Source organism: Rattus norvegicus, chromosome 2 (genome assembly GCF_036323735.1).
Source record: "Rattus norvegicus strain BN/NHsdMcwi chromosome 2, GRCr8, whole genome shotgun sequence".
Taxonomy (NCBI): Eukaryota; Metazoa; Chordata; class Mammalia; order Rodentia; family Muridae; genus Rattus; species Rattus norvegicus.
In genome coordinates, this window is record NC_086020.1 from 139,085,560 (window position 1) to 139,111,177 (window position 25,618).

General features: G+C 42.0%; 1 long non-coding RNA gene across 6 annotated transcripts in view; it reads right to left on the minus strand.

Annotated features, from left to right (window-relative positions):
- Positions 1-7,586: 7,586 nt before the first annotated feature.
- The window catches only part of LOC102547111 (uncharacterized), an 85,514-nt gene continuing 67,482 nt past the window's right edge, over positions 7,587-25,618 (minus strand). For 4 of the 6 annotated variants that reach the window (XR_591090.4, XR_005500948.2, XR_005500952.2 and 1 more), the window contains 2 exons: positions 17,158-17,283; positions 16,534-16,906 (listed from right to left, as the gene is read on the minus strand). This is a non-coding gene — a long non-coding RNA (uncharacterized LOC102547111). Of the gene's footprint in view, positions 7,851-16,533; positions 16,907-17,157; positions 17,284-25,618 lie in introns of those variants that run through there. The other 2 variants (XR_005500949.2, XR_001836715.3) reach the window with 2 other exon arrangements.

The window sequence follows — 25,618 nt, forward strand, 5'->3', positions numbered from 1 at the left end:
GAAGAATCAAGGTTTAAAAGAACCATTCAGATATTTGCACTCAAATGAGTTTTACGGCTTTCTGTTTGGTTTTAGAGACAGAGTCTTATTATGTAGCCCAGGCTGGCCTGAACTTGCAGTCCTCCTGCCTGAGCCTCTGACTCCTGAGATTACAAGTATCTGATACCATATTTGGCAAAAAATAATCGTAAAAAATGTTTTGAAAAACTCATCATATTAAAGCTCATCAATTGGAAATTTCAGGACAATAAATATGGAAAAATATGTAACAGCTTCTAAAGATTCTTATGCAATATTTTAGTACAACCAAGGACTAAATCATGGAGGAAGAAAAAGATTTTTAAAGTCTCACACAAAGCCAGACAGTAAATCCAGTGTAAAGGTAGCGTGAATATGTTCTCAAATGAATCAGGTTTTTTTTTTAATGTAGTAATAGAATTAGCTAGAAACAATAGTGCAGGCACGAAATGTTTCCCTCAGCCCTGTTCTCTCTGCCCACATCCTTTCCCTCCCAGGCTGGTTTGCCTCTCCTCTTCAATACCCAAGGCTTGGATGGCACAGAACCAGACCGTGCCAGAGGCTCTCCATTGAGAGCCCAACCCAGAGAGGAAAAGAGGAAAACAAGAGGTTGAAAAGACACTTTTAACAAGGTGATTTGAAACAGCTAGGATGCGTTTACTGACTCCGTTCCAGGGTACTGTGGTTTTCAGTTACAACTTGTAGATGGGCACGGTTTTACTGTATTTGGTCAGAAAATTTGAAATAATTCAATGCCACATTTCATGGGATGACGACGATGATGATGATGACGACGACAATGACAACAACAGCAATGAATGATGAGTCCAGATTTCCCAAAAAGAAGAAAGTAAGAGCAAATTGTCCAGAGCCTCGGATGGAAACACAAGGTATCTGAGCTAGACTGACATGTTTGTTTCATTTCCCACATAACAGCACTATTTTCAGAAAAGCCTACAGGAAGAGGACACCACCTCCTTTGGATAGATATCTGTTCTCAACAGAGGCACACATTAGCAATGCTGTGTGATAACCAGAAGGGCTCCGTCTCACGAGCTAAACGTTACCTCCTGCTAGACTGTATACGCAAAACCGGGCTGGAGACTTTTGCAATTAAAATTGTATTTCTTTAACTAGAGACTTCGTTCCTTGTTCAGATGCAATTACTCCAGGAAATTGGAAAATTCGAAGCTGTGAGGAGGAACCATTCGAGGTCTCACTGTGACTAAATTTTAGAGCCTTCAAAAAGGCAAGATTTTTATTGGTGAAAGGTGGCCACAAAGCAGGAGTTGAGCAGCACACGGAGAGGCCGGCCCAACCTCTGCACTTGTCTCAGGGTCTCCGCTGTCACAGCTGGTCTCAGAGGAATCTGAAGGATTATTCATTAGACGGTCAGCAATGCATCATAAAGGTATTCCAGGTGTTGCTCGAGGTCCTTAGGACATCGGAGAACCAAGCAGATAATAAGCACTCTTAATAGGAAGAGAAAAAAACCCCACAGAATAAAGAACCTTGTATTATGCAGTAGCTTAAATGAGGCAAATTGTTATGGAAAAAGCTAGGCAGAGCTGAGTAGCATCCCGGAGTCAGGAGCACCAAGGTGTTAGCAGGAGGCCCTGCTTTCAAATGAAGCTGGTGGTTGGCATTTTCAAAGGAGGAACTCAGGAAGAATGGCATGGAGGATGTGATCGGATGCTGAACAACTCACACACACTGAAAATTCACATAACGCATGGGCTGAGAGGTAGGGAAGGAGCTCGTTACCCTCTCTGGGTATTTGTAGACATTCGAATAACAACACATTATCTCTGATACTGTTTTGTGAATGCAAGGGATGTGCCGAGCTTCACAATCCAAAGCAGAAGAAAATGTCCCTTTGAGCTGTGACAGACCCTCACCTCCCCCTCACCTGCAGACCTACATATATACAAAGTGAGACTAATTTACTGGGTGTTCCTTTCATCAACTTATGGAAATACTAAAACATTTGAATTAAATATACCGTTACCAGAGGGTAATTAGCCTAAGTGTTAGGAGTGTTGTGATTTGCCTCATGCTAAAGGAATAAAAGGCCAGCAACTTCACTGACTGTGAACACAGTCCCTGTCTAATAGAAGGTAGGCCCTTCACTGAGGGTTCTGCCCCCATTGTTAGCTTTCATGGTGTAGGGAAAGCTCTATCTGGAAATTGAGGCTCATTGAAAATTACAAGGGAAAGCCGTCATGCCCATAGAATGTAGTGTGTAGATTTTACTACCCAGCTTTAAGCTCTGGGTGGACCAAACTACCCAGCTTCCCTCAGATCCACAGACACACAGACACACACACACACACACACACACACACACACACACACACACACACACACACACATCTTTCAACCAGAAAATTGCTGGGTGCTTCTAATCTCCTGCCTGGGGAAACAGTCTATGGCCGCTGTGCCTGAGATCTCACATGGCCGGTCACCGTTTTTCCCTCAGAAACATGATGAAAATCCTCCTCTCTCCCCAACATCTGCTAACTTGCCTGTGGGAACCTGGAAGTCCTTCCTATTCTGCCGAGTCATTGGCCGCTAGCATCTTTATTGGTGGATCAAGAACTAATTGAGGAACAGGACCTTTGCACCAGAATCATCTCCTACAATAGAACAAAAGAGGAAGAATTTTGTTTTTTTGTTTTTGTTTTTGTTTTGTTTTGTTTTTTGTTTTTTTGTTTTTTTGAGACAGGGTTTCTCTATGTTGCCCTCGCTGTCCTGAAACTTGCTCTGTGGACCAGGAGGACCTTGAACTCACAGAGATCTGCCTGCCTCTGCTTCCTGAATACGGGGATTAAAGGCTGACAAGGAAGAATGTAGATCAAGCTTGTTTTGCCTTACCTTGATAACTCTCTCTATGGCCACTCTAGCCTGCGGATCACTCATTCATCATTTCTAATTTGTGTGAGGACAACATGAAACAGAAAAGAAGTGAACTGAGTGTTGGCAATCAGACATTTGATTCACCAATCAAAGGTGGTTAGTGAATAAAGACAAACAACTAAGGAAGTTCAGCCCGGTGAAGTGAGATCACATAACCCTGAGCGCAAGCTACAAACGTCTCACGCAGAAGTTTTCTGGGAAAACTGGCACTCTTCCTTTAATTCATCTTGTGTTTGAAGTTTCTTTTTAAGATTTATTTATTTTATGTACACTGTTGCTGTCTTCACACACCAGAAGAGGCCATGAGATTCCATTATAGATGGTTGTGAGGCATCATGTGGTTGCTGGGAATTGAGCTCAGGACCTCCGGAAGAGCAGTCAGTGCTCTTGACCATTGAGCCATCTCTCCAGTCCAAAGTTTAAAGATTTTCAAAGATGTGTATAATAAATATTTCTTTTGGGGAAAGGGCTTGTGCTGTTAACTATCCAGTTCTTACTCCTATAGGTAGAAAGCCTTCCTTTGTTGGAGCTAGCTAGACTCTCTCTGTGTCTACTCCTATGGCTCAAACCATGATCCATCAATCAGTGAATGGTTTATCTTGAGACTTTGTACTTTTCTTGAGTTGGCAAGATGGTGGCCGGGTGGGATCAGTTCAATGCACCTGGAATATAGCCATAGTGACAGAGGTAGCCAGAATGACAGCAGTACCCAGATGGCAGTGCAGGGGTAGTCTAGCAAATCAGCAGATTCAGTGTTTTCTTTTGGTGCAGCTTGTTCATCTCTGTGTGTAACTTTGTAAAGTCCTGAAAGTGCCTTGAGGGTGCCCTTGAGTCTGCCTCCCCAGCCTTACCCACAATTATAAAGCTTTCAGACATCCTGAGAACCTTGTCTGATTGTATCTATGTCAAACTGGATTGGTTATCCATCTTCACCTCGTAATAGAGAAGAGGGTGTCTCAAAGAAGCTATGACTGAGTTGTTAAGCAACAAGGTTTTATGAATTAAAGAATAAGATATGGAAAAGATGATAAACATTGCCTGGAACACAAGACTCAAGTTAGGGGCAAAACTGATGCTCAGCCTCAGGAAGGAACCGAATCTCAGGGAGCATTTATTTAAGAAGGCAGTGAAGCTGGCAAAATAGCTCAGTAGGTAAAACTGCTTGCCGCTGAGTCTGAAGACCCAAGTTTAACCCTAGGGAACCACACGGTGGAAGGAGAGACCTGCCTCCCCCAAGTTGTTCTCTGATCTGGTCTTATCATGGCGTACTGATGACATGACTATAGATTTTAATTTTATATTAATGTGTTAAAGACTACCCTTGAGAAAAGGACACAAAATGCGGTCATTCATGGAGTCAAAAGAAGGGCATTGTTGCCCAAAGACAAGGTGAACGTGTTCCTGGTGGTCTCTCAGGACTGAGAGGGTCTAGATTCTTAGCATCTTGCTCAAAGAATAAAAGAAATACAGGTAGCAAAATAGTAAGGAATGCCATTCAGAATCAAAACAAAATTGTAGGCAGTTGTACTCAGAGAGCAGCACTAGCCTCTTGAGCTAGTGTGCTCAGGAGCATCAGGCCACCAACTGAGGGTCTTCTTGTTCTAGGAGGAGGAGTTGGTTGCCAAGGGTTACAGCATAGGTCTTTCTTGGTTTGGTTGTCAGGCTTCAGTTGTATAAACCTTTGTTCACTGTGTCTGTCCTTTTCCACGGCATACCTGATTTTAATCAATATACACGCTCAACTCTATGTAGATATAGGATTGTGAAGATGAGGTTTTCAGTAAAACTTTGAGAACACACTTTTCCTTACTATACATGTACCCCAAATGAGCCTAGACTGCACTAGTTCATTATCTCTAGTTCCTAGATATGGTGCAGGCCATAGTTAGTCATAAAATGGGAGTCATTAGAGGTTGCTAGGGAGCTGTAGTTTGGGGTGACCATACACATATGTTTGAAGAATGGTGTATGTCTAGTTAAATCCAGGTGGGGATTGAAGATTGCTAAGTGCTTTGTTGGGAAACAAGTATGTATGTGTAACTGAAGTGCAGTAACTTCTGGGTTTCTAAGTTCTCTCTATGCTCACCTGCCTCCGAAATTGTTTATTCCTTTGAAAAGTTCTTTAGGATTTCTTGGCTGCATATCAATGCCAATGAATACCTTTTCTTTTCTCTTTCTTTTTTTTTTTTTTTTTTTTTTGTCTTTGCTTCTTTGCTTTTTTTGTGAGTTTGGGTAGTGAATGTGATGTCTCCAGAGGTTCCTGCCCACCTTGTAACAAGATTCCAAGTTGAGAAGAATAAAGAGTGGTTGGACATTGGAGGTGAACTAGTTCAAATCTCTGAATATCCTTTCTCTGCCTTTTGGTTGGAGTGGACAAGTCCAAAGCAGGAGAATAAATTGAGAGAACAACTGATCTTTTAAAATCTTACTGAGGGCTTCTCCTTCCACCCTGGAGGATGGGATGCTTGTTAAATTTTATGTGAGGTTTTATGGAGCAATGCAACTCATGTTTGCTATGGTGGATTTTGTTATTATCTCACTCCAGTTACATTTGCAGCTGGGAACCACTCATAGCTACTTTATGATCAATAACTTATGTGGCTTTACAAACAATTTACTTTAAAGTCACTAGCCCAGAGAACACTCACAGCCTTGTCCCATCAATGGTTGGCTCTTAAACCTCTAAGGCTGAATTCAGGATTTGAGGTATTAATAGTTTAGTATCACAACCAAAAAGAATCTCACCAGTTGTTAATTAAAACAAAGTGGTAAGTAGAAAATAGTCATGTTAATCATGAATTAAGAGTTAAACATAGCCTGCTGAAGTCTACATTGGGACATATAATGTGAACCTTTTAAAGCACCCAGTGCTCACCTTCTAGCAAAGACAGTAAACACCAGCTAAATGAGAGAACTCTTTTCTCTTTCATGGAATTTCTATTTCAGAGGAATTCCATCTGCTCCTTTGCTGCCCCAAGGTCACTAGCAGTCACTTTCTTCAGGGGATCTTTGTAGAGAGAATCTCTTGTGCATTGTATGAAAGCATCACCTTTCGATAAAAATCTGATGGCCTTTAACAAATGACAGGAAATGGTCGGTGAGAGTTCCAGTAGAGATTGAATCTCTGGGAGATAGTCAGTGGTGGGAAATGTACCACCTGGACTCTAAGGAAGTCGGATGCATGGAACTGAGGAGAGGTCACTAACCTCAGGGTTAACATAACGTGATTTAAATGAGTTAAATAAGTTATTTGGTAGTCAGTGAACAAGCCTAAGCTATGGCCCAGGCATTTATTCATACATAAAAAGCCTCCGAGTTGTTATTCTGGAACTGGGGCCTGGGTGGAGTTTACAGGAGTTTACAGGTCTTCCCATTAGCATTTCAGTATAATTAAATACAAATTGTGCTGTGTCAAAGTTATGGTGTTGAGTTGAAGAGTCTATTTCAAACACCAATAACCACAGGATTTAAAGGAAGTGCCCTTTGCCCTTCATTGTGTTAAGACCTTCAAGTCAAGACTTGAGACACACACTTGAGGCAAAAGAACCTGAGAAGGGGAGTACATTCCTTCCTAGGGAACAACACTGTTCTTGAGATTAAAGTGCTAAGCCCAAGAGTTTCACAATCAGGAGCTTAGATGTTATCTGATTCAGATGCCTCACTAGAAAGTTGCCTTTCCGTGCTGAGAAGGCACGAGGTGGGTCATTTTCAGGTGTGGACAAATTGTATTGAACATCATCCCTGTCCACAGGGCCTGTCATTCAGCATATAAATGTCAGAGTGAAGGTTGGGTAGCAGGTGAGTAATGCAACAGCCCAGCATTTAACGATTTTGGCAACTTACTTCTCTTCAGCACTGTCACGAAGGAAGACTAGATAGGAAAATCCGGAGCGTCTCACACTCTCTATTTCCTTGACACTATAAGCTCCTTAGCATTCTCCTCGCATCCCAAGGATGGCAAAGCGTCTCCTCATGCCTGTATCCTCATAGTTGTGTGACATAGGAATTTCCCCTAAGACTATACTTGTAACTAATTCAATTAAAAATACACACACACACACACACACACACACACACACACACACACACACACATCCATGGTACCAGTTTGTTAAGATTAAGATAAATGTTAATTTATTCAAAACTTCATCCAGCAACTCTGCCCTTTGCGCTTTGGAAAAGTCCCTTTGTGCCTCGTGAGGTCAAATGTCCTGGAATATGGATAAGAATATGGATTCAAGACCATGTTTTAGTGTCTGACCATCAGCTGGAAGCCCATTCAATGGAGGGAGAAAAACATCTAATACACTCACCAATGTGGGTTAGAAATGAGGCTGAATTATGGACACTAAGGTGCTTTTTACTTTTCGGCACAAGAGTAGTTACCAGGGAGACAGAGACAGACTGTCTCTACCTCTTGCTAATCGTGGCCACAACTCCAATGTACTTTAGTACACAGTTACCTGAATGCCACTTGGCTCTTGTTCCTGACCTACTCCCTTCTACCCATTAACTTTGTCATTGATTCCAAGTGGCACTGACATTCAACTCAAGAAAATGTCTCTATTTCTTATCGCTCCTTTTGTAGACTGTAGAGTTTATACAAAATGTCATGCCCTTGTGTCCGCTGTAAGGTTCATTGCTGAACATTATTTCTTTTTTTTTTTAAAGATTTTATTTATATAAATACACTGTCACTGTCTTCAGACACACCAGAAGAGGGTACCAGATCCCATTACAGATGGTTGTGAGCCACCATGTGGTTGCTGGGAATTGAACTCAGGTCCTCTGGAAGAGCAGTCAGTGCTCTTAACCTCTGAGCTGTCTCTCCAGCCCCCTGAACATTATTTCTTTGAAAGTGTTACCAAATAACTTCCGATAAGATGACATCTAACTTTGATCTCCACCAGGAATTCCTATAAAATAAAAAGCCTACAGTTAAAAATCTATACACATTTGTAAATACAGTATTTCTTTTCTTCAGTGCTAAAAAAAAATGTGTCTGAGAGGAGATGGTCAGAATCACACTGTACCATACAATACATGCATGCTGTTATTATGATGTCACTTTAGACACGAAGAGAGTACCAGGCAGCATACAAAGCACGTTTCATGCTATTAGTCAGCATTAGTCTCTTCTACTAAGTAGATGATTCATTCTTTATTCTCTCCTTATTTTCAATGATAGTATTGGAATAATTAGCATAATTAGCAATTGTAATTATTTTTGCTTGGTTAGTCTTTCTTCAAAGGTCACATATGATGCATTATTTCATTCTTTTCTGTGTACTTAGCTACATCAAAAAACAATGGGAACCTGAACTTAAAAAATGAAAAATTCACGTATGGAGATTGACTTCCAAGTACTATAAGAGTTCTGGTATGAGAAATACTTTCCACAAGACTTAAAGATGTGCTGTGTAAGCCAGAATACAGCAAACACAGAGGCTAATGCCAGCAGCAAACCACTGAACTGAGAACAGGACCCCCGCTGAAGGAATCAGAGAAAGAACTGGAAGAGCTTGAAGGGGCTCGAGACCCCATATGTACAACAATGCCAAGCAACCAGAGCTTCCAGGGACTAAGCCACTACCTAAAGACTATACATGGACTGACCCTGGACTCTGACCTCATAGGTAGCAATGAATATCCTAGTAAGAGCACCAGTGGAAGGGGAAGCCCTGGGTCCTGCTAAGACTGAACCCCCAGTGAACTAGACTGGTGGGGGGAGGGCGGCAATGGGGGGAGGGTTGAGAGGGGAACACCCATAAAGAAGGGGAGGGGGAGGGGCTAGGGGGATGTTGGCCTGGAAACCGGGCAAGGGAATAACATTTGAAATGTAAATAAGAAATACCCAAGTTAATAAAGATGGGGGAATAAAAAAAAAAGATGTGTGTGTGTTTGTATACGAATGCCGACTGCAGAAGTAGGATGTGCTTGGAACCTGGTTGACTGCTCCTGCTTCCATCTCCAGTTCTCAGATGATGTTCTCAATCTATGTGATATTTATTACCCCATTGCAAAGCTAACGTTTACTTAGTTTACTTAGTACTATAATTTTTATACTTGCTTTCTTGAGTTCTTGTTTTATTTCATAGTTATTACTTTTATAAAATGCATGCTAGGTTTACCATATACAGTCCCTTGTATCTGTACATAGTACCATGTCTTCTGTGTGACCCTATTCATGTGTAGAAACTGGCATTACCAGCACCCCAGAGCTTCCTTCCCTCATAACCAAGGGTCTCTCTATTCCCTGACTTTTAACATCATGAATAAGTATGTGAACCTTGTCTTATTTGAAACTTTTTCATTGCTGAGCACCTGTCCTAGTCAGGGTTACTGTTTCTATAATGAAACATCAGAACCAAAAGCAAGTTTGGGGAGAAAAGGGTTTATTTGGTTTATACTTCTACATCCTAGTCCTTCACTGGAAGAAGTCAGGGCAAGAACTCAAACAGGACAGGAACCTGGAGGCAGGAGTTGATGCAGAGGCCATGGAGGAAGCTGCTTACTGACTTGCTCCTCATGATTAGCTCAGCCTGCTTTCTTCTAGAGCCCAGGACCACCAGCACAGGGATGGCTTTATTTGCAATGGGTTTGGCTCTCCTCCATTGGTCACTAATTAAGAAAATGTCCTACATGGCCCTAGCCGCATATAGCAGAGGATGGCCTTGTTGGGCATCAATGGGAGAAGAGGCCCTTGGTCCCCCAAAGACTCCATGTCCCAGTGTAGGGGAATGTCAGGGTGGGGAGGTGGGAAGGGGTAGGTGGGTGGGTGGGGGAACACTCATAGAAAAAAAGGGAAGGTGGGATGGGATAAGGGGTTTATGGGTGGGAAACAGGGAAAGGGGATAACATTTGAAATGTAAAAATGAAAATATCCAAGAAAAAGAAAAGAAAATGCTCTACAAACTTGCGTACACCTCAACCTTATGGAGGCAATTTTAAGCTTCTCCTCTTTGATGATACTAGCTTGTTTCAAGTTGAAATAAAACTAGCCAGTACAGCAACTGTATAATAGCTTGGATTCTGCATCTCCCAACACACACACACACACACACACACACACACACACACACACAGAGAGAGAGAGAGAGAGAGAGAGAGAGAGAGAGAGAGAGAGAGAGAGAGAGACGAGACAGAGAGAGAGAGACAGAGACAGAGACAGAGACAGAGACAGAGACACAGAGAGAGACAGAGAGAGAGACAGGAACAGAGAGACAGAAAGACAGATAGAGACAGACAGAAACAGAGACAGAGAAGCAGAGAGACAGAGAACGTAAATTCTTTAAGCTGTATCTTATTTCTTCTTTTTAAAGAATACAATAACCTTTCCCCCAGTAATGTCACATTAATCATTAAATCCATCTTTTTTTTCTCCCTTCTTACCAGCCAGACTTGCTACAAAAGCCTTCTGAGTTCCTCTAATCTTTGTGTCTACCCACTCCTTCAAGGGACTTCTGTTCTCTCCTATCACCTGTTGTCCTCCAGATTGCTCTGGTCAGAGGTGACCTTCTGTCACAGTTTCAGGGGGAAATGCATTTTATATCTTTCAAGGTGGAATTCTCCCTCCTCCTTTGTGATTCTCTGCACAGCTGTACTTTTCTCATCTTAAAAGAAAATTAAAATCCCTTAAGTATTAATTAGAGAGAAAGGCTTAGTTTCCTAAAGACTCCTTGGGGCACTTTCAAGCACTTGCCTCTCGTTTCTCCTGGTTGATTTATTTATTTATTTTTAATATTGAAATCTAGAAATGGTGCCTCGTACGTATCTTGTTTTGGGGTGTGCATTCATCTTTTTTTTTTTTTACTGTACTAGACTCAATTGGTCACTGGTGCCACCTTTCTGTGACTCTCATTCCCGTTTGCTTCTCTCCCCTTTGTTCAGAGGTAGAATATAACTTTGGTTGGGGCTCCAGTCCCTGCTTCTAGCACCAGCGTTTCCTCCTCTGTCTAAAGGATGGCTCAGTCGATGGGTATACAATGTGCTTTTTTTTACCCCCAGAAGTCACCTAGAATAACTCCCCCTGAGGAAATAGTTTGAGTGCTTTGAAGAATTTAAAGAGTTTAAACGTCTAACTACTTCTAGAATTCTTGAAAGAGTTTAACTCTAGGGACATGAAATATTACAGAGGATGAGGGAAGCTCTTGATGTGCCCGTGAAGAAACACGTGTTCTTATCTAGGGCAGGAACTAACCTACTCACTCCCGGATAATATTTCCTTATCTGCAGGACTGTTGTAGGAATTCACAGTGGATATTGAAGATGGGTATTTAAACCTTGTGAGGACACATAAGAAAAGCCTATGGCTGCAATTTCATGGCCATAATTTCTTATGAAGAGAAATTATTCAAAATTAGCCTGAGTTGTAAAGAGGCATAAAAGCTTTATTAATAAGCATTGCATGGACATGTAGGTTTTAAAATGTCAAAGAAATATATCTTCAGGGCCTTTGATATTTGATAGTTTTAAAGAATATCTTTAGGTTCCTTTAATGTCTTGACTGATTCTCTCTCTCTCTCTCTCTCTCTCTCTCTCTCTCTCTCTCTCTCAGTTATCATGCTCTCAGGGAGTCTGCCATATAGTTTATGATGCCCTCAGGATTCTGGGCCTTCTTGAGTTTTGCTTATAAAGATAAATAATTCCTCCTCCCAGAAAAAAATATAATAAAAAACCAGAGAGCTGAGTTCATTGAGAGACAAGCCAACCCTGCTTGGCCCTCCTGCCCAAGGTCTCAAGCTTGGCTCTGTCAGAAGTGTAACCCTGAAAATACATGGGTTTGAAAATAACTTTCAAGCTTTTTAGTTTCTGCACTAATTGTTGATAGGGTCCAGGACATGCAACCCCAAAATACTTCAGGCTGAAAGAATTTGAGAAAACAGCAGAAGCAGGAAGGTCATTCTGACCTTCCCTCCACCCTTCTTCCCCAAGCAGATCATAAAACCCTAGGAAGGATTTTCTGACCTTCCCCAAAATAGATTGCAGACCCTTCCTTCTGGAAGAGGACCTCTTATCTTAGAAGACACAGGCCAAGGGTAGGAATTCAAACAAACCAGGGTTGCTAAATTCCCCATTTATTGTCATTGGATCATACACTCCCTTTGTTCAATTGTATTTCTTCAAGATTTTGGACCCTTTACCACGCTTAGCATAAAAACAAACATGTCGCTGTTTCTTTGGGTCTTAATTTCTTTATAACGGTCCTGCTGTCGCATAAACCTTGCATGTATTTTCCTCTTGTTAATCTGCCTTTGTTATACACAGAGCTACAGCCATAGACCTAGATATTTTTCCTTTCCAACACTGTGGGTAAAAGTCATGCTGTTTCAACACTTGGGCCCGATTCTTAGAACAATCCATCCTTTATCCTCTGTATAATCTTAGACTTGGCCCCAAATCACGCATGGGGTGAACTTCCTTTTTGTAAGAACAAAACTCTGGGGCTCTCAGTTAACCAAATAAACTTTGCATCTAGAACTATGGTTTTCGCCTCAGTGATGCTGACCTACGTGGGGCAAGGGAGCCCTCTGAACAGACTTATTGATGAGCCATGCCAGGATACCAATGCTTTGGGATTCAGGATTTGAATGAGAGGAGACAGCAGCTCTCCTATTCACATCTCAGACCTGTGCAGGACAATGGCATGAAAGAATTTCTTAATGGTCTGTGTCTTAGTTTCATTTCCTGTTGCTGTGATAAAATATCTTGATAAAAGCAAAGTAAAGGCGAAAGTACCTATTTGACTAACAATTCCATTAATTGACAAGGAAATCAAGGTAAGAGGTACTTGAAGCAGCTGGTCACATTCGTGTGCTTGCTGGTACTCAGGTAGCTCTTCTCATACACTTCAAAATACCCTTCCTAGGGAATGGAGCCGCCCACATTGAAAGTCTTCCCACATCAATTAACATAATCAAGGTAATCTATAGACATAACCACAGTCTAACCAAATCTAGATAATCCTTCACTGAGGCTCTTCCAGGGCTGTCTGAGACTGTGTTGAGCTAATAATTGACACTAACCATCACAGTTTGGAATGGTGGCCCCCTAGGAGAGAAACCTTGAGGTCTTCTAACAACTCAGGGATATTTAGGATGTGAATGAAGCAGAGAAAGGGAGAGAGGGTTTGAGTCTGGAGATAATCATAGCCTTGGGTTATTTGATCACTGCTTCAGAGGAGTTGAAGGGAAACCATGTCATTTGTCTTACTTTGCCACTTAACCTCACCTAAGAACCAAATCCAGACAGCTGTGAGTCCTGGTGAGCATCCTCCCCATACCTTTTCTTCTCCTAGAAAAAATATATTAGAAAGTAATGTGTTTCCCTGCATCCCAGAATGCAAAGCAGAGTTCAGGAAAAAAGAGACAGGATAGCTATGGGCAGGGAGGATGGGGATCTGCTCCAGTGAGTGTAGTGTTTGTTCCTGGCACCAAAACTGCATTTGCACAGAGCAGGGAAACATTGTAACTGCAAAGAATTAACTTGCATTAATAAAGCAGTGAGTTTTCCCCACCCCACCACATTCTCCAAAATGGTTAAGTCTCCCTACACAGGTGCACATGGGTTTGTGCACACACGTAACCACCTACGTGGGCACACTGTAAAAGCACACCTGAAGACTGGACATTTCCAGTCTCATGACTGTCAGGAGCTGACTGTGGGCTCCTCCCATTAAATGAGCAAGATGAGCAGAGAGGCTCATCTGAGGACTTGGAGGTATTTTGGTCAAAGACATGGAAGGGCTGAGGCTGTTTTGCTGACTCCCACAGGAAGTGGTGGGCTGAACCCAGCTACAGGCTTTCCTGTGTGCCGTAAATTGGCCCATTGTGCGTAAATTGTTCTTATCTGATGAAGAGCTAAGCTGGCCTGCATGCTGAAGCCAAGGAAGGGTAGTGGGTCTCTGAGTCATCCCACTGCCCCCTCCACCCCCCAGCCCCCCAGCTCTTATTCTCTAAACTCATTTTCATTTTTGGCAGTCACTCGGGGCTCTGGAGTTCTTTCTAGTTCCTCACATGGTTTTGTGGTTTTGATTAGGGAGATGCAACACACTACAGAATGGGTATGGATACCCATCCTTGACTGTCCTCTGGAAAAATGTGCTTAATTGTTAAACTTCTATGTTTATATTAGAAGTGACAACACATGTAAACTGAAAAGGGCCTTTGTAGCCTACTTAATTTTTAAAGCTGCCCTAGATCTTTAAACGTATTAATATGAAATAGTTAAACCCCTTCACCAAACACGGTTTGTTTTCTAGGAAGAATGATCAATCTGACGGCCAGTTATCTGGCCACTGAGCATTTAACCAGCTCTGCGATTTTTCTTTTTCTTGAAATTTCTGGTGTTAGCTTTCTCATGTCTAAGTGTGACAACGTTAGACTATGTTGTCTTCTGGGTACCTGCCTGTCGTGTGGGACTATCTTCCAAGCCAAACAGCTGCCATCTTGGGGAGTTAGGGTATCCCAGCTGGGCTCATTGACTATTTAGACGTCATCATGGATGAGTAGGGGGGGTCACTAGGGGTTACCGCCTAGTGCCATCTACTGTATGAAACTCTGGCCCCAGGGAGAAGCTAAAATGAACAGACTGGAGACTAGGGACTACGGCCTACATCTATGAGCCACGGGCAAGAGCTTTCCACATGCTGCCCCTTGGGCGGAGAAGCACCCACAGCCCTGTAAGGAAACCCTCACCTATTCTCTGTAAGGAAGCCCATGAAACTCATTGGTTCCTAAAAGCAAACCTTGGTGGAATCGTGCCTCGGTTTGTCATTGGGACCTTAGGAGGCAGAGTAAATGTTGTTTATGTCTTCCCGTTTGGTACCACGTTTATGACGGAACACTAGCATAGATTCTTAACCTGAATGTTAAGGAAAATCAGAGCAAACTCCACTGGGTCCTTGAATCTATTTAACGAATGAAATAAGACTTGGCCAAAAATTAAAGTACACCTCAGCTTAATGACATCACCGTGTTAGCAAGAAGTCATATACAGCAGGGGCATGGATTTCAGAGTAGTTCACAGTGTGTGACGCCATCAGTGTGCACAGGATCACCGATGGCTGAAGGAGGCACTGTTCTCACCGTAGATGGCAAGGGACCAGAGTACAAATTCATGAAGTTTCCTCCTTAGCTGTATGATTTAGAAATGACCTGAGCCTTGGTTTCTCTTAACTACAAAGCGGAGTGGATTTTAAATCTGGCAGGGAGAATCCAACACCATAGCAAGTGCGCAGTGATTTGCGAAAGGGAAGGTAGCAACGTGCTGCTGGGGTTGCTCTGTGAGAGTCTCATCAGCAGGCTCGGTCCGATGCCCTCAACTGAGCATGCACCAGGCTGTTTTGCCAGGTCACTCATTTTTCCCTGAATTACAGCTGACTCTGGAAACATGCTCAGGCGTGGATATCAATGGACAAGAAGAGTAGACTCATTCAGGCGATTTTTAAAAAACATTTCAACAAGTCCCTCTCCTCAAATGGGTTTTTAAAAACTCTTGCCTCTCAACTCTGCATCCTCCAAGAAGGGTACAAGTTTTCCATGATAAACAAACCCCACTCAAGGCAGAGGACCAGAGAAACTTGCCTCTATTGTGATCCTTGGAATTTTATTTATTCATTGCCATTAAAAAAAACTTTTAAATTTGGAAATATTTTCAAATGTTGGTAACCTTTGAAAATAAAAATAGTACAAACACCCGCAACCCTTTGTCCGTACATTATTCCTATGCTTTATTGCCTGTAATCTGTCTGTCTGTTCTCATTAATCCATCTTTCTCTGTGTCTGTCTGCCTATCTAATCTATCTATCTATGTATCTATCGGTCTGTCTATCCATCTATTATCTACCTATTCCTCTATCCATCTATCTATCATCTATCCATCTATCTATCCATCCACCTATCCATTCTCTAGCTAGCTATTAGAGACTAGTTACTTAAGGTTTTTTTTAATCTAGATATTTTAGTGCTCATTACTAAAGTATAGCTACAATTTACATAGCCAGAGCATACTTTTCAAGTTCAAACAATTAACAATGATACACTAGGGGATATTTCAAGATACATTTTTCAGAACTCATGATTTCCACAAAAGGCAGCAGAATGTGGGTGTCAGGGTTCTGTCTCCTCCTGATTTCTTTCTGACACTCACAGCCACAGCACCCAGCTTCTCCATACCTTAGTCTGTATAATAAGGACGTTGGCCCCTTTGGTCCTAAGGGCCTCAGGTTTATGCATCTGTTACCCATGGCATAATGCACTCCTGCCCTAGTTTTTCTGCCTCTAGGCTCCAGGCAACTTGGAGCAATCCTTGTTGTGTCTAGAGGTTTCCAGAGGGAGACTAGGAGAGCCATACAACCTCACCCTTGGCTCTACATTGCATAACTGGATCCTGCTTTGAAGACATTTACTGGCAAGTCGAGTCATCTTGCTAACCTTTAACTGCTGCTGAGACATTCCACTCCGGGGCTCAGTGGACTGCTATCATCAAAACATTCCAGTCCCAAAATACAAGATACTGCCCTTATATCATTGTTTATGCATACACTGTACTGAAGTGGGAAATGAACCCAGTCGCAAGTAGTAGGAAGGAATCCAGTTATGTGCTGTTTTCACCCCAATTTAGAGAGTATTTATTTCACCGTTTATTGAAAATGAGCCCATTGCTAGTAAAAAAAAAATCCTAAAGTTACAATGGAAAAATGAATGCTTACAGACTCCCCTAAAATTTTTATTACATAACATGAAGATGGGCTACTTTGATAATGTGTAAGGGAAGTGTTTTTTTTTTTTCCCCAGAAGCATGCGACTCACAATTGTTCCACTCTTGGGTGACCCGGATGAACTGAGACACCCTTTTCTACCAGCTTGACTGTCAGACCTCTCCAAGCAAGCTTGCAAAGTGCTTATCCTCTGGACGGGAATGGATGAACTGTATGTTGGCCACCCACTAGATACATTCTCAATGAGAGCAGCTGTTCAGGAGAAAAGAAAGAATAAAAATGTTACAGGAATGAAACAGCCCCCTAGCTTACCAGGTAAACACCCTTTGAAGTTCATGTTGTTTCTGTAGTTTGGGGTGAGTTTTACTCACTGATCTTTCCTGCTTATCCCAAAATGACTGTCAATACTATTATTCATCCCTGTTAGTCTGAGTGTCATCAGCACAGGGAGGGGCGTCTGTGTTATTTTTAAACACAGACCTCAGGGTGTAGAGGACACATACCACATCCATGCTGCTGAAGGATCGCCCCACCCTGGCTCGCTGACAGCCCCAAAACAGGAGTCCGCAGTGATCTCTACTGTGACTTCTTCCGAGGGGAGTTATGGTGGTCCTGAAGGGGTACAGAGGCTGAGGAGAAAGACCATTCCAGAGCTGAGCCTGAGTAAGGGCTATGCTTCCCCCACAGTTGACTGACTGTCAAAACTCAGTCAGGCAGGACACTCCAGGGTAGACCCAACTTCTGTGGGCAGGGAGGATGCACAGGATGGGGTGAACTTTGCAAAAACAGAGGGCAGAATTTGTCTTTGAGGAGTGTTAAACATCCAGATTCTGAAGAATTGCGTGCGTGCGGGCGTGCGGTGAGGGGGTGGGTTTATCTTCCACAGATCAGGTTCTGAGAACAACAGGAGGTTCTGAAGTGTGAGGCCAACATGTTGTTAAATCCTCCTCGCCAGACACACAGTATCCATCAAAGGGACTTTGTTGCTTGTTAAACATTAAGTGCCCTCCATTACTACCAACTCTACTGGTCCCTGCACTGTGGCCAGTGTTCCAGAAAGGATGTTTTAAAGCTGAAAACGACTGGAGGACAAGAAGGAGCCAAACTCACAGTTAGTTGCATCTCTAGAATACGCCCATAAAAATCAAGTTGTGCATCACTGCCATGAGCTCCTTGCCCAGAGGGGGGAAAAAAAGGTCTGTCCTTTAGGCTGGGCTAAGGCCCTTCATCTCAGATCGTGGCACAGAATTCGGACCTTTATCTGGGCTTTTGCTTACCAGCCTCTACATACCACCTGTAAAGAGAGGACACCTTGCCTGACAGTCAGTTCCAGCCCCTGTGGTACTGAAGGTAAGCGATAGGGAAGTGGCTTTGAAAGGATAAAACGTGAAAATCCAGAAGTACACAGAAGCCCTTTTTCTTTGAGTCTACAGAAAGAACATGATCTCAAAAGCTCTTTCCTTGCAACAGACCAAGTAAACAGATGCGGCAGGCATCTGGGGAGTTAGCCTGCATTGCATCAGTTTGTCAGGAAGCTGAACAATGTACCCATTAAAAACTCATAAAAATTGGAAACCATAATTCTCATTTTTATTTATAACTGAACTCAGTGAGCTGGCACCAACGTTCAGTTGTGTGTGTGTGCGTGTATTTTTTTTTAAACAGAGCCTGACTCTGAGTCAAAGACAAATTGATTCCAGCTTTCTCGGTTTACTAACTTTATTATTATTTTTTTAATTCTCTCTACCTCTCACTGACATCGACGCTACATGATGGAGCTGCTGGTCCCATAGGTGCCACTGTTTCCCTGGAGATATTACGAAGAGGGGCACGTCCACGCCCAACAGGCCAACGTCGCTCTGGAGTGGGTCAGTCTAAGCCCACACTGCATCAGTGCAAAGGGACATTCAATCAAAACTGTACTATATTTTCATCAGGGATAGATGGGGACAGGGACAAAGACACCAAAGATCATTCATTTATTAAATCAGTCATGTGGCTTCTCTTAAATCACATCCGGAACCTTCATTGTCATTCTTCTTAGATGCCCAAGCAAAACGCACGTATACGGTAGGAATGGACTCGACTTTGTGATCTCAACTCTGAACATACTTTCTAAAGCTAGCCTTTACTGCGTGTATAATCTCGGGAAATTACTTCAGTGCCCTGGAGTTTATATGCATTGTAGAATCAATTTTCTAATATTACTTATTCTGGAGTGTTATCTTGAAGATTCAAAGCATGCTCTAGGGGGCTAAGGGGATGTCTCAGCTGTTTAGAGCACTCTGCTCTTGCAGAGGACCCTGATTTGATTCCCAGTACCCTTATGGTGCCTGACAACCATCTGTAACTCCGGCTCCAGGGAAGACAGTGCCCTCTTCTGATCTCCGGGGCATGCATGTGATGCACATTTTCATATGCTGGCAAAACACATAATACAGGTTTAAGAAACATTTAAAGAAAGGAAAATACATTCAAAACATTCTCTAGTAGATGCCTACTGCAGCGTCTGACACATGCACACCTAGCCAAAAGGACCTGTGTGGAACTGCTCACTTCATTGTGTTAATTAATGTGGTATATTATGTGGACCGTCTCTCAAGTATCAAACTACCCCTGGCTTCTGGGACTACAGCTCGCCTGCTCCTGGATTCAGAACCAAAGCTACAGGGTGGTGCTGAGCTTGCTCTGGCAGCATTTCCTCCAGGCCTTTACACCAGCATCGGATTGAAATACCGGTCTGCCTCTTCAGGTAGAGCTTTGTTTTTCTTTTGCTGGTTCTACTCTCAGATAATGCTGGCTCAGAGGATGAGTTGGTGCAGCTTCCCCTTCGTCGAGGTTTTCTGGAAGATTTGGAGATTGACAGAAAATCTTGGAAGCCCTGAAATTCAGCCACTAATTCATCTCTCCCAAGACTTCTCTGTCATTGAGAGGGTTTTGACCTTTAATCCAACACCCTCACTAGTTACAAGAGTACCTGGGTCCTGATGCCACATGGAGCAGCTGTTCTTGGCATTTCTAGGAATTTCAGTTGGCTCGCAAGTGTTGATGGCACTACCTTCTGACATGTGTGCTCCTTATAAAGCCAGTAGTAATCTTGGCAATTTGACATCTGATTTTTAGCTTTAATTATTTGAGTCTCCTGTATTTTTTTAAGTCAGCTTGTCTAACACAATCATCAACATTGCTTGTCTGTTCAAAGAACTACCTGTTACTTTAATTTTCTCTATTACTTTTCTATAACTTTTTTGGTTGTTTGAGGCCGAGTCTTACATCATATCCCAGGCTAGTCTGGAGCTCACTATGTAGCCCAGGCTGGCTTTGAATTCATAGTAATCCTCCTGCTTCAGTTCTCCTGAGGGCTGAGATTAAAGGCATGCATGCACCATTATACCATACTGCATTTTGTTTATCTCTGTTCCGATTAACTTATTCAACCTTCAAACACTGTGGGTTTAGTTACTTTTCTTTTTCTACACATTTAAAGGATGAAGTTACATTATCGTTTGGGTAATTTTATGTAAGATTATATAGCTTAGAATTTGCTTTTAGAAATGTTTCAGTTTAGAACTATATCATTGATTGAGTGGTACTGAAATTTCATTGTATTGAAATCCCTTATCGTTGTTTCTCCTCATATCTGTTAGTATTTGCTTTATGCTTACCTGGTACATATCCTTCATGAATCAACTCTGTTTACAGTCTATAATATTCTTGTTTCTTGTATCAGCTTTTCCTTCCAAGGTGATTTTGTCTAATACTTCTGTGTAACTACTCAATTGTCATTCTCTTGATTAATATAGAGATATATTTTTGCAGACTTCAACTCAGCTCTATCTTTAGGTCTAAAGTGAGTCTCCTATCAATATCTCATAGATCTAACTTTTAAAAAAAATCTACTCTGTTGATGTATACTTTTAAGACACCCACGTTAGTGCAATCACTTGTGTGTTATTTTTATTTTGTTGTTTTTTGTATATATTTTATGTAAATAAATTTTTTGGCTCTCTTATTTCCTCTACTACTTCTTTCTGTATTTTGTTGAGTTTTGGTAATGACATTGTTCTTTTATGTGTACTCTAGAGATATTTTCTTTATCGAGACCATATCAATTGTCAATTTCATACATTCTCCTAAGGTTATAGCAATCTAATTTTAATTGATATCAAATTAACCTCCAGTATACAAAAGCTATTTCCATAAAGTTCTATTCTTTTACCTTGCTATTAATTTTATTTTAATGTTCATATATTATACTTTTAGTAATAGATTTCCAATTATCTTTGTATACTTTTATAAAAATCTTATAAAAAAACTAAAGAATAGAAATAAAACCAGCATTTCAAAATATTGGCTTTCATGTTTGTTCATGTATCTACCACTAACAAAGATTTTCATGTCTCCATTCAGGTTTCTGTTCCTCTTTTTTTCTGGTTAAAGAACTTCCTTTAGATGTTATTGTTAGTTAGAGTCTCACCATGTAGCCTGGGCTGGTCCTGAACTCACTGTGTGTCCTAGGATGGGTTAGAAACGGCGGCATAACTCCCATCTCTGCTTCCAGAGTGTTGACACAGCAGACATATGCTACTGTACCTCAGAGGAATGGCTTCCTTTACAATTGCCTGTGGGACAAGTCTGGGGTTGAAAAGCCTCCAGCATTTGTGTAGTCAGCACTTTCCAACTTCACCCTTGTGGCTTTCCCCATCCTTGTGATCATCTGCATACACAGTCCACAAGGGCTTGGGGCTGGGTGTGGTGGTTTGGGGGGTTGAGGTGGTTGAATGTAGGTGGTTGGGGGTTCCTGTGACAATGTATAGTGAATGATCACACCAGGACCAGCTATCAGGAGGCAGATCAACTTAGGGTGATTAGAGGCTTAGAAAGTTTTGGGGGACTGAAGTTAGGAACATCCAGAATGGGCTACGGTCATTGGATGATGACTTGGGGTACCAAAATGCTTCATTAGCATGGGGAAGCATTTCAGAAATCTCAGGTACTAGCTAAACAGATTTTATTGGGAGAAAGGAAATTGATCCTGTTATCTAATTGAAGACATATGACACTCTTCAGGTAGAGGTATATGTGTGGGGGTTCTGAATTCCCCAGACAAGGTCAAAGAAGGAGAAGTCCCCCTGATGAAGGGAGTCTCCTATATTGCTCCAAGCCCAGATGCTTTCCAGTCATGGTGGACTTCGACCTTAATTAGCAGTTTTCTTACACACCCTCACTTTTAGACAACTTCACCAAGCACAGAATTGTCAGGTGACTGCTGTTGAGAATTTTGGGCAGATCATCCTGCAGCCTCCTGCTTTCTAGTTTCCGCTTAGAAACAGACAGGTCATCTGACTGGGAAATCCCACGCCTGACACACTGCTTCTCTATCGCTAAGAGTCTCTCTTCAGCTTTGCCTTTTGCAAACTGAAATACGTCTTCATGTGAGCCTCTTCAAGTCTGCTATGTTCAGACTCACCCAAGATGGCTTGATTCCTGTCTTGCATGAAACTGACTGGAAGACATTTTGGCTATTATGAAAGCTTGCCACCTCCCCTCTCCCCTTCCTTTTGGCATCTCCATAATGAATCTGTCACTCTTCCTGATGAGGTCTCAGAAGTCCTTCAAGCTCTGCCCACTTATGCTATGCTTTTTCCTCTCTACTACTCAGACTCAATAATTAAAATATTTTGCTTTCAATGTTTCTGATTTGTCCTTTGGCCAATCCCAGTGTGCTTCTGAACCCTAGTAGTTGCTGACTAGCCCTGGAGTGACTGCTGGGTCTTCTTTCTACTGCGGTTGTTGGCATTTTCTTTTGTCTTGATTTCCTCTAGTTCTTTGTCCACATTTATCTTAGCACTGTGAGCTCATTTAAAAGGTTTAAAGTCTGATGTCTGGGATCTCTTGGGGACACTTACCGTTGATTCTTTTGTCCGCTTTAATGACTCATAGTTTCCTGTATGGGGACATTTTATTCTCATTGTATCTTGTGATTTTTTTTCTTGTTAAACATTGATCATTTGATTATTAAAATGTTATGATTCTAGAAGTCATATTTTCCACTTCCCTTGGTACTTGCTGCATTGTGTTTGGTTTGGTTGTTGAACATTAGAGTAGTCTTTTGTTTAAGGATTCTGTTTTCATGCCGTCTTTACAAAGTGTTCCTCATCATGTATGCTCACTGAAATCTAAGGGTTTTTGGGGGTTTTTTTTGTTGTTGTTGTTTTGTTTCTGTTTTTGTTTTTTTAGTTTTGTACAGGTAATGTTTTGATCAAAAGTCCTTGAATACAGGAGTAGGGAGATGGCTCAGAGGATAAGGTGCTTACTGGGCAAACAGGAGAACCCAAGTTTAGATCCCCTTTATTCACTTCCTGCATACAAACAAGCAAGTGCACCTACACACACACACACACACACACACACACACACACACATACACACACGCACACGCACACGCACACGCACACATGCACGCACTGACACAGAGTGGAGGTCATCTCTTTGAGTTTATACTAGAGGTTCCACTATTTTGGTTTGCTCTAAGTCTGATGATCAGACATAGGTGGAAATCTAAGGTCTTCCTAAGTTTGCTAACATGAGTGTTTATTAGGACAGGCACAGGACTTCCAGATCACCCTAAAAACAGTTGCTTTTAACTGTTGTAATTTCGCAAGATGTTTCATCCAGCTCTCCCTACTGGCTTCAGGCAGTTCACTGATGTCTCCAGGGGCAATCCTGTCCCTAGCATCTTCAGATTTATTGTTCACTGATAAGTTTGGGGATCAGTCCTAGAGTTCTCTATGTCACACAAGATATAAAACAACAGGCCTTTTATCCACACCCCTCCCCCCTAGTTCTCCAAGGTACCATAGAACAGATATATACAATAATTTCCAGGTAAAGTCTGGTTTGGTTTCTGGTTCAAGGAAGAGAACGGAGAACCGGGCTGCTGCCACTCAAACCCAAGACTGGAAAGAAAGACGAAGGTAGATAAAAGACTGCCAAGCATTCCTTCTGCTTCGAGGAGACTTTGTTGTTGATTGGTTACTTTACTTGTTCTAAGTGTGAGGTTTTTCCTAGTTATTAACTTTTGAGAGAGGATCTCACTATCCTTGGGTTATCCTTGAACTACTAGGCTTAATCAGTCCTTGTTCAGCTTCCAAGTAATAGAGGCTGTGATCCTGAGGCTCTTTTTTATATTAGCATGAAAGAATGAGTTTAGGACTTATGGGCCTGCTATTCCCCTAATGCCCATGAGCTGGGATTTCACCCTTTGTCCTGCCCTGTAGACCCATTGTCACCTTTCTCCGACCTAGGGTCTGCCCTTGAAACTGTCTGATAGGCTTCAGGCTTCAGCTAGCAGCCTACACTGGTAGGAGGAAAGGAAACAGCATGTATTTCCCTTCCTAAAGTACGCACAAATTGACCGTACAAATTTCCAGCAAAAGCCACAGTTTCCTCCCAGTGACCTTCCTCCAGCTAACATCTTTGAAACCCAGAAGAGACACATTTCCTTTCTGACTCAGGGATAGTAGAGCGTTCATCCCTTATCATCAGCATCTCCCATTTCAGCCCATTGCTCTTCAGCGTCCTCGAACATCTCAGCACACTACTCTAGAGCACTACTTCCTGCTAATGGACGTAACTCTGGTTCTATGGCAATTTGCTCAGATGCTAGCAAATTCAAGGGGCTACTTTAGGTCAAGAGACAGGAATGTGCTCTCTGGAATGAACTTAGAGCATTTATCAGGGACAAACACCAATAATCGTCATTGTCATCACAGATCACCCAACGAGGGTCAGAACATGACCCTACGGAAACATCACAGCCTTAGTCTTAGGTTGTCATGAGAAACAGAAACAATTGACTTTTCTGTTTCTATAAACAAAGAGAATGTAAAGAATGCAAACTATTTCTCCCCTCACCCACAGACAGTGAAAGGAAGCCATCTTTTATCACAGTGGCCTGCCCCAGCAGCAAGTCATCATGTCTTCCTGAAGCTCCGAAGGCCAATGCTCAGGAGAAATAGAAAGGGAGAAGCTAGAGTATCTTATATTCAGTAAAGAGCTGCCTATGAGGTGACATTAAGCATGCTAACCAATCCGTCTGAACTTCACCCTCTTCTGTGCCAGATTTGATGAAGGTCACCTTCAACCACAGAACAAAGATAACTATTTAGCCTACAGGCAGTTGCTGTCACTCCCGTGTCCATGTCACATCCATGGCATTCTTCTTATCCAGGGCTATCCTCATCCTGGATCCTTTTTACCACAGCTCCAAAGTGACCAACAGGTATAATGGTCTCTGCTGTAATGAAGCAGTAGACATATTTTCCAATTTTGTCCTTTAAGATACAGTAATTCCAAAGTCAAGGGCCTACCATTTTCAAAAGTGACCCTAAATCTCCCATTCTCTTATCTTTATCCCTTTGTACCTTTCTTAGAAAATATTAGGTAATCTGGAATATCTGTTAGACGAATATTTCAATTCTATGATTTAAAGTTTTCTTTACACATGGGCATATGCAGCATTTAAACTTAGAACTGAATGTAGTTTGAGCCAAATCCATTTGGAGTTGGCAGCTGTACCAGATAAAATTTGTAAATTAGTATGATACATTTTAATATTTATTTATACAACTTAAAGAATAGAACATGTCTAACAGATAAAAGTGAGACATAGAGTCCTTATAGAGAAAAAGCTACATGAAGCTAACTCATCTTCAGCCAGACTCTTCAAGCTCACAGCCCTGTTGGTGTTGGTCTTCTCACAGTGGAGGAGGCAACACCTTCACACATGAGATCAAATATTTTCTAACTGAGCCCAGCTCTCCAGACTGGAGCTCACTATTTCTGGATCAAGCTCCAAAGCCAACAATAGGTGATTGCCCTATTGGCCTTTGAAGTCTCAGTTTCCCCGCTTCCCAGGAAAGTGAGCTGTGCCATTCTCATGCTAGCTCTGTGTAGGTAGAA